The 14,717-nt window shown below is 51.8% G+C and overlaps 1 protein-coding gene across 50 annotated transcripts in view; it reads right to left on the bottom strand.

The window, feature by feature from the left end:
- Positions 1–14,717, bottom strand: part of CELF4 (CUGBP Elav-like family member 4) — a 289,968-nt gene that overhangs the window by 138,455 nt on the left and 136,796 nt on the right. The gene's annotated exons all lie outside the window — the stretch shown is intronic.

Genomic DNA, 14,717 nt, shown 5'->3' with positions numbered 1-14,717 from the left:
CCTGGATGCCCAGAATCCTCCTGGAGCCTCAGGCCCTCTCACACGTGGGTAGTGCTTGTGTCTGGACATCACTCATCCCCCTCCCTTGACAGACAAGCTCTGGTTCTTGGGGAGTTCAGCTCACAGAGGCCTCAGAGGTATCCCAAGAAGGCTCAGAGAAATAGGATGGAGGATGCACCTTATAGCCAAGGCCAGTGAGGAGACATGGTGCTTTAAGGGCACAATCTGAGGCCTCTGGAAAGCACTTGCCCTTCTAGTAGCTTCCCTGTAAGTCTGCCCTGGTGACTGACACAGCACCGTTAGTACTTAATTGTGGGGTAGGCATTGACTATCCCTTGCACCATGCTTCCCCCTGCTGCAGCATTTTTATCCATTCTGCTCCGCCCTCTAAAATGTCTTTTCTGTTTGTGAAACCAAAACCCCTCCTTATAAGGCCTATCCAGACCCCCAGCCCCTGCACCCAGCCCTTCGGCCCATGGGGATTGCTCCCCGCTCTGAATTGGCTGGGCCTGTGTCTGAAGGCAGGCACCTCCCCGGTGTCCTGGTTCCTCCAGCTATTCCTCACAGGACCTGTTTTCTGGACATTTCCTCCCTACACTTCGCCCCCCTCCCCAATCATGTCGTTTTCACTAACAGTTGAAGGCCAGTCATCATACAGGGTTGTCTGGAGGTCCCAAGGGATTGGGCCTCCCTGTGCCGGAGGAATTTCCTCAGGCAGGGGCATGTTCATGCAGATGGTCCGTCTCCCCTCTTCCCACCCCACATGCTGCTTCAGATCTCGGCACACAGGTGCCCAGCCTCGGGGCCAGGTAACCCATCCCCTCAACTCTGCCCATTCTGAGAGAGGCCCCAGTCCTTTCCATGGGGCAGGCATACCAGTTCCTGCCTTTACCTCAGGAAAGGGGTTCTGCCCTGGGGCATGGAGACTCAGAGGCCTCTGAGAAGGGGGATGGAAGTGTGTATATCTTACCACCGGGACCAACGAGTCTCATCTCTGTGTTCCAAAATGCAGAGTGAGCCTTTCTCTTTATAACCATCATTTCCTTCATCTAGGAAACCAAGCTGAGAGCTTAACACTGGGCTTGGGGGGGGGGGGGGGGGGGTTGTGGTCCTAATATTGCTTCCAGTTTTAAGACCCTGTGGCTGTGTCCTTCCCTCTAAAAGGAGGCAAGAGTCTCTCTCTACCTGTTGAGGGAAGAGGACTGTGGGCTGCTGCTGGGCTCTGGGGTGGGAGCTTGAGTGAGGAGGGCACACTCCTGCCAAATACCAGCTAGCTCCTGCCTTTCTGGAGTCCCCATCCCTCCCTGCCCTTCCCCTTCACACATCATTTCCATCACTTTAAGGCCAGACATCCGGTTGCGGGGGAGGGAGGGGGAAGCTGCTGTGGCCCTCCTCCAGCCGGTAGTTGGAAAAAATCCATCACGCACCTAACATATATTTTAAAATAACTTACACGAATAACACCCCCCACCCGGCTCCCATTTCTGTGTCTCAGATCTGATTATCTGCAGCTCTCTCTCTCTCTCTTTTTTAATAAAAAATTGCTATAAATCTTTTTGTCACAGAAGATATAAGACGCACGTTTGCTAGAGAAACTGCCTTCCTGAGTTTTTTTGTAGGTGGTTTGGTGCCCTGCTCTGTTTTGTTTTGTTTTGTTTTTTTAAACTCCCCTACAGCTCGAGTTGAATATCAAAGAAGATGAGAGTTTGGGAGAGCTGTCCTTGGTTGGCATTAAAGGAAGGAAAGAAGTTAGCAGGTTGGACAATGCCCATCTCACTCCATGCCAGTCTCCACCACACTACATCAGTCCGGTTTGGTCAGAGGGACCAAGGGGAGGAAGGAGAGATGCTCCAGCTTAAGCCCACATGATGGCTCCTGGAAATCACCCATTCTTATTAAAAAGAATAGTTTGCCTCCCACATTTGTCCTTATTCTTCTAGCCTAGGCTGGCCATCCTGTGCAATGGGCCTATTGGGAATGGGAAGGAGAGGGGGATGGATGGGATGCTGGACATCAGGGAGCCTGGTCAGTGAGACCACCAAGAATCTGCATGTTAAAGAAGCCACAGACAGACAACTTGGACAGTGGCTGTTTGCTGAGAAATTGTCCCAACACACCCAACCCATTTGTTACCAGGGCCACAAACATGTTGAACGGAGAAAATATTCCCTCGGATGCTCCATTTGGAGTCGGTGTTGAAGAACAGGAAAACCCACACTTGGCCTCACACGGCACGTGGCCCTTTGAGTGCAGGACACTTCAGGCTTTGTATTCAGCAGGTGCTCAGCCTGTGGATCCCAGGGAGTGTTGGCTGGGGAGGGGAGGTGTAAGGTATATCTTGGGAAGAGAGGCAAGGAAAGGTGCCTTGGAGCGGGGAGGGAGGAAATGGGGCGATCCAGGAAGTGGAGGTGGGCATGGCTGGGGAGGTGGTAAAAAAGAACAGTCTGAACAAAGTGGAAATTTGGGAGAGCAGCTAGCCTGCTTATCAATTCATCCTCCGTACAAAGTGGAAAGGCAGGCCTCATGTTGATACACTTGAAGGACAGCGTGTGGTTCAGGGGAAAGAACAGGAATCTTAGGGTGGGGTAGACAGGGATGATGATACTGTCTCCAGAGTTGGTATGGGGATTAGAAGCCCCAGTACGCAGTATAAAGCTGAGCACATGGACACTCTCGTCCGGGCACCCAACAGCCCTCCAGAGAGGGCGCCGCAGAGTGTTTGCCCAGGTCCTGCCAGGCAGATTTTGCCAGCACAGCATTAAGTGAGCAGGACACAGCGCTGCACGGCCATCCACGATCTCACGGTCCCGTGGGCTGTGGCCGGTGGGGACGTATTTTATTTGTATCTAATAAAGCCCAGGAGCGCGGCAGTCTGTGACTCACAGTGGAATGCACAAGTGAGGATACCAGGTCAATGTGTGTGCGCGTGTGTGCGTCTGTCTACACACGCATGCACACCTTTACTGGGATTTTCAGCTCCACTACCGTTATTAATCTGATTCAAAGCCTGCAGCCCGGTTTAATATCTGAAGTGAAATGGCAAGTCTTTATCCGTCTCTCCCTCCTCCTGCCCCTTACCTTCTGTCTGCTCTCCAGGACAACACCATGCATATGCCATATTAGATTCCATTTTGGTCCTGTTCTGATAAGCAGGAGATTAAATAATGAATGAGATTCCCATTAGCTCAATTTTTTTGGGCATATTTCAGGCAACCTTTTCCCTTTTTAATCAAATCTGCTCTGTACCGCAGAATATTTTTCCATTGATTTGAAAGAAAAGGATTTTTTTTAAAGGCCTGCTTACACCGACATCCCTGCGTGTACCAAAACTCGGCCTGCAGAGTCTCGGTGAGGGGAAGGGACCGGGGTGCAGCTGGAGGGTGGGAAGTGGAATTTGGGACAGACCCTGATCTCTGGCACACTAGCTCCATCCACTTTCCCTTGTCCCCATCTCACTCCTGTTCTCCTTCCCCCTTCCAAGACTTTCTGCTCTTAGACTAATGGCCTCAGGGAGAATCGCAGCTCCTTTGTTTTTATTTATTTATTTATTTTTATTTATTTATTTTTTAAGATTTTATTTATTTATTTGAGAGACAGAGAATGAGAGACAGAGAGCATGAGAGGGAGGAGGGTCAGAGGGAGAAGCAGACTCCCCACTGAGCAGGGAGCCCGATGCGGGACTCGATCCCGGAACTCCAGGATCATGACCTGAGCCGAAGGCAGTCGCTTAACCAACTGAGCCACCCAGGCGCCCCCTTTGTTTTTATTAATAAGCAGGACCATGCACTGAAATGTTATCCCACGCATGATAAGAGTTATGTGTAAGGTGCCTAGCCTCCGGGAAGCTTCTTTTGTTGAGCTGAAGCCACTGCCTTTCTCTCAGGAAGACCCGAACCCACACGTCAACCCTTCCGGGGGACCATTCGAGGGACGCATGCAGCACCCAGCTTTCCCAGGAATGCTGGCACAGAAGAATCTCGCACCTCAACATACCCTCCCCATGCTGGCTGCTTCTCATCTGTCCTAGGCACATGTTTCTAATGGAAAAATCAAGAGGTGATTCTTCCAGGGGGCTCGATATGAGAGGAGGAGGCTTGGAGACTCCACCTAGGTTTGGCAAATTGGAAGGCATCAACACACTTTATGATTCCTCTTGTTTTCTAGACATGGAGCCAGAGTTCAGAAGACCCAAGCTCCAGGCTCGTCTCCCCTGACCTTTCCCAGGATTCCTGGGCCTCCCACTTATTGAGTCCCAACTATGTAGGAGTGGTGTGATAGGGGATATGGTGCTAGCATTCCCAATGATACTTCAAGCAGGTCTCATCAGTATTCCCACTGATGGATCAGCACACGCAGCTCTCACTTGTCCACAGGCCGCAGCTAGTAAGTGTAAGAGTCTGGATTCAGGCCTAGGGTAAGCCCCGTACACACTCTTCCCCAACACTGCCCTTGCTGGCTATATCCCATACTCCAGTCTTCCTACTGCAAGGGCCCCATTGCTTCCTGCTCTCTGGTCTGTGTGGATGTCTCTGTGCCCACCCCAGCATAGCTCTGGCACCAGCTGGGCTCAGTAGAGGCCTTAATCTCTCTTGGGTGGAGTACACTGATTGAGGGGGTCAGGGGATCTCTTTGGAAGCCACAGTAGCCATATCTTAATCCTGCCTGGGCCCCTCTAATCAGTAGGCAGGAGAGCTCTGTCCCATTCACAGGGGGACCCCCTGCACTCAGGGCTCAGTACACTTACAGCTGATGGAATGTAAGTGAAGGCTCCGGGGGGCCTGGTGGGGGCCTGGCCTGCTGACTCTCCTCAGATAGCCAAGGGGCAGTCATGCGGAAGGAGCCTGAAGCCTGACCTACATATCTCATGTACTGGGGAATGTGGCTCTCTAGACATGTAATTTCCCACGTGAACAAACACTGTCCCACCAGCTTTTAGAGACGATTGGACCAAAGGGGCCTCTTGTTCCCTGGCTGAGGGTGGAAGCTGGGGTTGGCGGCAGGTGGTAGGGTGGGGGGGCGTCCCCTCAAGATGTGATGCACTGATCCCCACTGAGGGCCAATGAGATCCCGGAGGGGACTCAGAGTGTTAGAGTCGGTTGGAATCTTGGGGCATCACAGTCGCCTTGGGATGCTTCTGGAGTGGGGCTGCTGATCCCTGCACAGGAGGCTGCCTGCGTTGTGGGACACCCAAGCTGTGAGCAAACCCTTCATGCGGAGCTGTAGCTGCCTGCTCATCCCTCTTACACCCGTGGCCCACTCTAGGATATCATAAGGGGCCAGGCAGACCCTAGCCCTGGCCCTGCCATTGAGGTTCAGAAAGCCTAGGGTGGGGTCTACCTTCTAGAAGGACCAGATGTGGAGAGTATGGGTTGAGAGCTTGGGCAGTGATGCCCTCCCAGCCTTCTGACTGCCAGCCTCTGGGACAGCTCACAGCCAGGGACAGAGAGAAAAGAGTGGGGAGCTGACAGGTGCGATGGGGAGGAGGACAGGAGTCGAAGACACTCGGGCTTTTCATCTGAGACCTACCAGAGGGAACGTGACTTTATTTATAGACGGGTTTCTGGCTTCACCCTGCCCAGGCCTAACCTCTGGGCAACCAAGACAAAACCTGCTTTGCCAAGTGACCCTTCAGGGCCACACAAGCCACCAGGCAGAGCAAGCTGCTCAGGCCCGGCCTGAAAGTCAGTCTCCCTCCAAGGCGTTGGAAGGCTGTTAGTACGGGGGACGAGAGTGGTGGAGGCAGAGGTGGACACAGGGCCGTTTTCAGGTGTTGACTGGACAGAGAGGCCGCCCTCCCTGTGAAGACGTGCGTGAGGTCCTTGGGAGAGCGTGACAAGTAAAGGACAGAAGGAGATAAGAGGTGCCCCTGCCCCTGCTTCCCTGGCAGCCCAGGCTTACACAATCCCTGCCTCACATTCCAAAGCCAATTAATCTACTCTCTCCCCTGTCTCCTTCCTTCTCCTACTCCTGAAGACAAGGAAAGGAGACTGTGCCCTTTTGGCTGATGCCTTGGCTGAATTATTTGAGAAACGAGACTTTAAATGTATGTTTAAAGGGCCAGAGGCCCGAGACTCCATTCCTAGGAGCAAGAAGGTCTTGCCTGCAGGCAGGTGCTCAGCCCTTCCTGTACAGCCAGGACCTCAGGCTGGTGGCCCAAGGATGGGGGCTGACGTCACCTGCGTGCGCGTGTGCGCCAGCTCGTCTCTGCATGTGTGTGCGCTGGTGGGCACGGGCTCTGCGTGCTGGCCTGCACACCATTTTGGCACGTGTGTACATGCTGGGGAGGGAGGGATGTGGTGTGTGAAGGCTCCGTCTATGCTCAGCAGGTGCTTGGTGTGTGCCCATGTGTAGGCAGGGCTTTGTGAATTAGGGTGTGCGTGAGCTAGCGGCTGTGCTCCCTCACATGGGCGGAAAGAACAGCTCGCACGTGGGCCAAGGGGGCACGTGCTTGTGAGACCCCCAGCCAAGGATTTGGGCAGCCCTTGGCCCCATGGCCCGATAGGAGCTGACCTGCTCCCCTGTTTTTGGAATTCTGCTTCTGTGAGCCCCAGAGACGGAAACCAAACTGCCTGAATTTTGAAGAAAAAGTCCTAAAATTTGTTCTGAGTTCAGAATTCTAGAGGAGAGGGAAAGAATATCCCCAAATGTGGGGACTACGTGCTTGTTTATGGGTGGGGGTAAGTGTGTGTGAAACTGTGAGTTTGGTAGAACCTGATCCACGTTAGCCAGTGGGTCCTGGTCGTGGGGTGTGTGTGTGTGTGTGTGTGTGTGTGTGTGTGTGTGTGTGTGTGTTGAAAAGGAGGAGAACGGAGAGCCAATTTCAGTCAAACCATCTGCAGGAGACAAGGCTGTGGCACAGCTTGTCCACAAGGCTTCTCCATGAGGCACGGCTACTCCTTCCTTCTTACCTTAACGCCGCTGCCCGCACCGCTGCCCCCTGTTATGGAAGTGAGTGGTGTTTAGGATGCGTGAGATAGGGGCGCCTGGGTGGCTCAGTCGTTAAGCGTCTGCCTTCGGCTCAGGTCACGATCCCGGGGTCCTGGGATCGAGCCCCGCATCGGGCTCCCTGCTTGGTGGGAAGCCTGCTTCTCCCTCTCTCACTCCCCCCGCTTGTGTTCTCTCTCGCGCGCGCGGTCTCTCTCTGTCAAATAAATAAATAAAATCTAAAAAAAAAAAAAAAAAGGATGCGTGAGATACCTACATTCCTATAGCATCCACCCAGTTCGGTTAAATGGAAGGTCTCTGTGTTGGAAGAAGGAACACTGAGGGAGAGCTCTCCCAGGGTCAGAGGAAAGTACAAGACGAGCGGCTTATCCAGCTTATCAAGAGGGGCAGCTGGAGTGGGGAGTGGGGCAGAGGTGAGGCTGGGACTGGCTGGGAGCAGCATAGCCGCCGGTGTGCCTGGGTCACAGCCCTCAGGATCTAGTCTGGCCATAGTGACTGCGCCTCACTCCCAGCCAAGAGCTCTGCCCATGTTTCCCCACGTTCCAGCCACCAGGCGTGAGGACAGAACGCTTCCTCCTTGTCCACCTGCTCTGTGAAGCAAGTCCTGCCCACTCAGCACCCCTTTCTTTGCTGTGTACTAGTTGTTTCTTTTTTTAATTCACTCCCTCACTCCCTCACTCCCTTCCTCACTCATTCATTCCTGTGTTACTGAGTCACCATCGGCACCACTGTCAGCCAGGTGCTGGGAATGAAAAAGGGCAAAACCACACAGAACCCCTGCGTCTGCCTTCTAAACTGTAATTCAGCCCCATGCAAATTTACCAAACATACACTGAGCACCTCCTGTGGGTTAGGTACTGAGGGTCCATTGCTGGATAATCAGATAGGAGACCTTCTATCACAGAACTTCGATCCCAGTGGGAGAGATCACTAATGATATGGTTATAAACTGGAGTGTTAGGTGCTGTCTGGGAGTCTACAGGGGATGGTTGGAACATACAGAAGGTCCCCAGGCTAGAGTTCTCGGAGACACACATCCTATCCTAATCAAAGTGGAAACTTCAAGGGGGCAGGGACAGCACCTTTCTTCTTGTCATCACCTCCACAGCCCTCTGTTCAGGTCTGTTTGGGTTTTCATAGAATATGGAAAGATGTATGGATGCATGGACACATGCATGGGTGGATGCCTGGATGTCACTTCTTCTATCGCACTCTGATCCCTTTGGTCAGGCCGGTCCGAAGTCAGTGCCCGCTAGTAGCTGTACCACTCACTGCCTGCCCATGGCTCACACCGGGCCGTGGGGGCCGGGCAAAGGAGGCTCCCCTCCCAGCCCAGGCTGCGCACACACAACACTGGCTTGCTCCTCAATCATGCCTTTTCCAGCTAGCTGCTCCTGTCACAGCACATCTTGTTAGCCCTGGAGGCTCAATGAAATGGAAATTCATGTTTAAATTTAAAAACAACATATTGACCTGGGAGCCGGCGATGTCTACATTTTTAATAACTTATTCAGAATGAAGGCTTGGATGAGTGTGTGTCTTCGTGTCTGTGTGTCACGCATGTGTGGACATATGTGTTTTATGGGGTGCATTCCCACATTTGTTTATGTGGGCGTCTGAAACTGTTCTCACCTGTGTCCGTGAACAGCTGTGGGGGTGTCAGCACCGTGAGTTTCACCTCGCGGTGAAGGCTATGTCAGGGTATGCTGGGGGCGGGTGTTGGAAAGTTTTATTTCATTACTATGTGTTCGTGTAGAGGGACTGGAGATAGGCGGACACAACAGGGGAAAGAAGGCAACCGTCGCTGCTACTCCTTCACGTCCCTCCACTCCTATGACATCTGACCCAGGGGTCCCCTGTTCTTCAAGCCCTCTTTAGTCTGGGCCCCCAATCCAGATGGCCCCATAGACCAGTCGTAGGAACAATCCTAGTCAATCAAGGCTGGCCAGGTCCTCGGAGAACTCTTCACCTCCTTCCATGTCTTGGCAGAATCAGCATCAGCCCTTGGAACAAGTACTTCCTTCCCACTCAAGTCTCACAGCCTTCCAGAGCCCCATTCCTCCTCTCTGAGGGGCCCATTATCCCTCCCTCAGATATTCCCCTGGTATGAAGGAAGAACATCAGTCTGGTGGTCTGGAGCCCTAGGATCTGGTCTTGTATAATCAGTCAAGCTAACTGTCTAAACCCTCTCTATTCCAGGTCTCCTTTGTAGGGGTTTGGATCATAGTAATAGTAAGGCCTCCAGAAGGTCCATCCGAAGGTTCTGTCAGCTCTCATGTTATGATTTCCACTCTCCAGACCAATCTGATTGTTATAATCCTGTCTCAAGTATACTCAGTGTCTAGTCATTGACACTTCCTCTTCTGCTTTCCAACCCAATACAGCAGAGATCAATAACAAGACCAAATACATGGCAGAGACTCAGCAAACACTTGCCCATTGACTGAAAACAGTATGATGCCAGTTTCAAGTTTCTTATTCTTCTATCCATCCATCCATCCATCCATCCATCTATCCATCCATCCATCTACCTACCAATGGATTCATTCCACAAACATTTCTTCTCTTCTTACTGTACTCAAAGATATAGAAGACAGCTTCCATTCTTGAGATGCTTACAGCCTACTTGGGAAGATGCTGTGTAGTGAAGAGCAATGTAAGAAAGGGCCAGAATGTTCTGGGAGAGGGCTTGCAGGAAGAGAGAACATGTCTGAGATGGAGGATCAAGAAAGGCTGCATGAGGGAGATGGTAGCTGAACTGAGCCCAGAGGGCTAGAGGGATCAGATGGAGAAAGGAGATAAGGTGGGGTACTCCTGGTGGTGGGCACATGGAAGGCATCCTTAGAGAAGAGTAAATCACCTGAATTGTCTGGCATGCAGTACATAAGTAGGGGACAGAAAATCCAGCTCAGCTATCTGTCAGTGGCCTAGAGCACTTTCTTTCCCATCTCTCTCATTATCCCTAGGACAAAAGCAGAGAGGCACTATCACATCTCTTTCAGAGATGGGAAACTTGGTCCAGGATGGTTGAGCGTTTGGCCTAAAGTCACACAGCAAGTATGTGGCAAAGTAGAGACCACAACCTGAGTCTCTGGACTCCTTGAACTGGGATCTTCTTCTCAATAATGGGAAGAGCCCATCCAGAAAAAATTTTAAGTCTTATTTTCTAACTTCAAGAGAAGTGGAAAAGGGTCTGCAAGCATTTTGTTTCTATTACCTATTGAAATTTGACATAATGCCTTGGCAGTTCCCCCTTAATATTCTGCTGTATGTGGAGCCTGACGATTTCCACCATTGAATGTGACAGGTTGGGAAGATTAAAAAGAGGAGCTAAACTAGCAGCAGTTGGAGATGAGGAAAAGTAGCACATTTATGAATAATTTCAGCTGAATCCTCACAACACGACACTCCCTGGACAGAACACATTCATTATCTTATTCACCACGACTACTGCAATATTAGTGATTTGTTACCGAATCAATTATTAATTCATACAGGAGAACGAAGCTCTGTCACTTAACTCTTCTCTGAATGTTGGGCCCAGGGTGGGGCAGGGAGGGGGAAGGAGCCAGATTTAACGTTCATTCCTTGTTTGGTCTCTTGTGGAACGTGGAAGGACAGCTAAGGGTGGTGGCAAGTGGGTGAATGAGAGGTCTGGTGAGGGGGAGTGTGTCATGTCCATCAGATCCCTGGCTTGAAACCAGACACCCAATACACCAAAGCAATGCAGAGCCCAGCGGTCTGTTGGGGCCAACTGATGCCATCCATCCATCCATCCATCCATCCATTCATCCATCCATCCAATTTATTGCCTGCCATTTGAAGTATCTGACTCAAATAATTTGCTCTTGCCTGCAGTCCTCCCTGCTCTGATCACCCATGCAAATCCTCACAATTGTCAGAGCCCAGCTCAAATGATCCACCTCCAGGACTCCTGCTGCTTCTCCAGCCCTCCAGCTCCTATCCTGGAATTCCCTAGCTCCAGCTTGAGGTGTATCAACTCAGTTTTCATGTGAGTGCCTTGTCTCCTTAGCCCAAGATTCCTCAAAGTATCTTGGTACCTGCTTCCTATCACCTGGTCTGCTCTTTAAAAAGGAAGATGCCAGAGCACCAGAGTAGACACACTGAAGCATTACTCTGGGGCTGGGGCCTTGGAATAAACCCTGTAAAAGAGAACCCGGGGCCCCTTGGGTGCACTGCTGAGCCAGCCTGGGAGGCTCCTCTGTCTTCTCATGCATCAAGCTCAGGGCTGGGCCTTCAGACAGTTGAGTGGCTATGGGACTTCAGTGTGTCCAGGCCCTGGTAACAGGTTGTGATCTTCCTCACCCTCTTCCTCCTCACTCTGCACATTCCCTGTTGCATCTCCCTTGCCTTGAGGAGATGGAAACACAGTTCTGAAGTCAGGTAGGCTCAGAAGCAAGGCAGGTAGAAATGCTAGAGGTGGCAATGTCCTCCCTGGGGAACAAAGAGGGTAGGAGGAAGGGAGGGGATGAGAAGGAGACATAGGCAGGAGGATAGGAAGGATGACAAGGGATGGAAAGAGAATGGAAGAGGGAAGGAAGGAAAGGAGAAAGCAAGGAGGAAGAAAGAGTGAAAAGTGAGGAAGAAAGGAAGGAAGGGAGGAAGGAAGGAAGGGAAGGAGGGAGGGAGGGAGGGAGGGAGGGAGGGAAGGGACGGAAGGGAAGGAAGGAAAAATGTAAAGAAAGAAAGGAAGAGAAAATAAAGAAGAAGCCTCCTCCTGTCACGTGAGGCTACCCATAAACCTCGGTGAGCCCACACAGCTGCAGCTTTCTCCATGGGGTTGATGGACCAAGAACCTGCCCACGGGCCCGAGGGCAGCAGGTGGAGCAGGCTGGAGCTGGGTCTGGGTGAGGTTCACGGGGATGGCTCCTGCTGAGTGCAGAGGAGGGGGCAGGTTGCCACATTCAACTGCTCTCCTTGCGGCCACACATCTTTCCCTTCAAGTGGCCCAGAGACAAAGCACTGCATGTCCCCCTGCATTTCCACTCCTCCCTATTTCTCTGACTTGACCTGTTGGTAAGTCTCCTTTTCCCCAGGTTCAGGGTCTCTCCCCCCATATTCCCAAGGCCCTGCCCAGCAAGACACAGCAGGCCCAGTGTAGACCTGCCATTGGCCAGGTGTTGTCAACTCCTTTTGGCAGCCTGAGTTGGGGAGGAGGGGTTGTCTCATAGTTATCTATCAAGGCACTTATTTTTTTTTTAAGATTTTATTTATTTATTTGAGAGAGAGAGAGAGAGCACACAAGGGGATGGGGGAGGAGCAGATGGAGAGGGAGAAGCAGACTCCCCACTGAGCAGGGAGCTCAATGTGGGGCTTGATCCCAGGCCCCGAGAACATGACCTGAGCCGAAGGCAGACACTGAACCAACGGAGCCACCCAGGTGCCCCTGTCAAGGCACTTCTTGCAGCGTCTGAGGAGTCAGAAACCCCTGCCTTAGAGCCCACCAACACCAACAGGAGAGAGAGAAAGCCAGCAGGACAGGGTTACAGGGGCCAGCCTCACAGGGACCACAGAGCCCAGTCTGACCCTAATCTTGGCCACTTCCTAACCCTGTCAGCCCCACCCTGACATTCTGCAGCCTATCAGATCCTCTGGGCCTTCCAGTCTCCCTGTAAAGACGAAAGAGTCAAGACTCACAGAGGGGCAGGGTAAGAGATGTCATCTGCTCATAACGAGTCCTAAACTATCTGTTGATAGTTTACCTGCAGGATGATCCAAAGGATGTTGTGGGGGCCCATTTGGCCCCCAAGTTTCTGAACCCTTGCTCTTATTCCTCAGTTCAAAGGTTGGCACCTGCCCACACCCTCAGGGTGCCTAATCTCCTGGAAGTAGGGACATCATGGAAATTCACTTGTCCTTCAAGGCAGAAGTGGTCTGACCAAAGCCTCCAACTGTGTCCCCATCCCAGCCTTTCTTTCTGTCCCCTCCCCACTGAACGGGAATGCAGAAGGGTAACCGTGTGGTTGGGGAAGGCAAACAGCCCCAGTGCCCAGCTCTGCTCGTGGTAATTACAGCTGGATAAATAAACCAGAGGGTGAACATCATCAAAAAATCTGATTACTAATAGGCACAGAGGTTTCAACCTTGGTCAAATATGGGCAGGTCTGATTTACGCAGCATCATAAACCTTGAGCAGCTGTCCTCACTGCTGACTCTGGGGGTGCTCTGCTCTCTCTTCCTCAGGACCACCATCCCCCGACACTCGAGCCTCCACCCACAGTTTCAGCTTTTCCAGACTTGGACTCTCTAGGCACTACTTGTCCCAATCTCTTTGAGTCATAGAATTTGTAAAGTAAAAGAAATTTTGGAGACCATATAACCCAACATTGGAAAGAACAGTGAAGAAGGAACCAGAAAGTCTGGCTTCACCTCCATTCCTCCCACTGTGTGACCAAAGTCAACCTTCCTGGCCTCTCTTGAACATTTTCCTCATTTCCAAAATTTAACGTGGGATAATAACATACACTGTGCTTATCACCTAGGGTTGCCGTGAGGACAATCAAAAAATATCACAAAGCATTCCTTAAACAGGAAGACCACTGAACAGTCTTTTTAGAGGAGAAATTAATGCCCAGAGAGATTTAGTAACTTGCCAAAGGCACACAGCTTCTGAAATCATTCAGTGGATACCCACTGGCAGTGAGTGCGTGGGTTCCTTGACAACCAGGCTTTCTGAACACAGGGTAGGTGCACTTGGCACTTGCTTCTGGAAGACTTGGCTGACTGTTCGTGTTCCCCCAGCACCTAGCATGGAGCTGGTACCTACAGCAGAGGCAAGATGGAAAGGGAATGCTGGATTCCCGTGACGCAGCCACAGCTCAGCAATCCTGCAGTGAGCTCTGAGATGCTGGGCCCTACTATCCGCAAGAGCAGGTTCTTGATTTCTGTGTCCTCAGCACCTAGTGCAAGGCCTAGTTCCCAGGAGGGGTTCCATCAATGTGATGGAACATATAGGCTAATTGCTAATCAATATTGGTTTTACTTTTCCATGTTTGATTACACGGGTTTACAAATGAATTGCACTTTTAAGTGATGAAACTGCATTTCTTTAAAATGATTCCAGAAGTATCTTCATGGTTACAACTAAGAAAGATGTACCCGGGAAGGGGTTAGTCCCTCTGGAATGTTCCACACAGGGAACCACAGGCAGTCTATGAATCAGGAGAAGGGGCAGGGGAGAAGGGGCCGGGGTTGAGGTCTGGGCCAAGGGTGACCTTAGAGAAACCTCCCTCTGGGGGGTGGGCTGCCTCAAGGCTAACTGGAGCTGGACCCAGTAGAATGCCTGGAAGCTGGCTGGAGCCTCCCCCCTATCCCATCCTTCCTGGGGAAGCAGTCAGGGAGACAGAAACTTGGAGCCCCCAGTGAGGAGAGGCCCAAGGAGCTGCCTTAGGGAGAGGTCAGGGTGAGGAAAGGAGGGACGGGGCCCCTTGTCCTGGACCGCTTAGGTTCTACTCACTGCCGTCAGGAAGTCAGCCTGGCCGCCCTCTCCCTAGTAGGGTGGAAAGGGCGAAAGGAAGACAATAAAACCCTCAGGAAAACCTTCAGGTACCAACAATAGAGGACCCAGGGAAAGACAGGGATCTACTCTACCCGAGGATGGTCCCTACGGGATATTTTAAGGACAAAGAGAGCAACAGTCCTGCTGAGCCCCTGGCCCATCCCCTTCCGCCTCGAGAGCCCCTCGCACCCAGGTGGGGCCAGCCGACAGCTAGGATCCCGGGGAGGAACCAGCCCTGTGGTGGCACTGGGCC

The sequence above is a fragment of the Neomonachus schauinslandi genome, chromosome 14, assembly GCF_002201575.2.
Source record: "Neomonachus schauinslandi chromosome 14, ASM220157v2, whole genome shotgun sequence".
NCBI classification, from domain to species: domain Eukaryota; kingdom Metazoa; phylum Chordata; class Mammalia; order Carnivora; family Phocidae; genus Neomonachus; species Neomonachus schauinslandi.
Note: the sequence above shows the minus strand (reverse complement) of the source record. Positions and strands in the feature narration are given on the sequence as shown.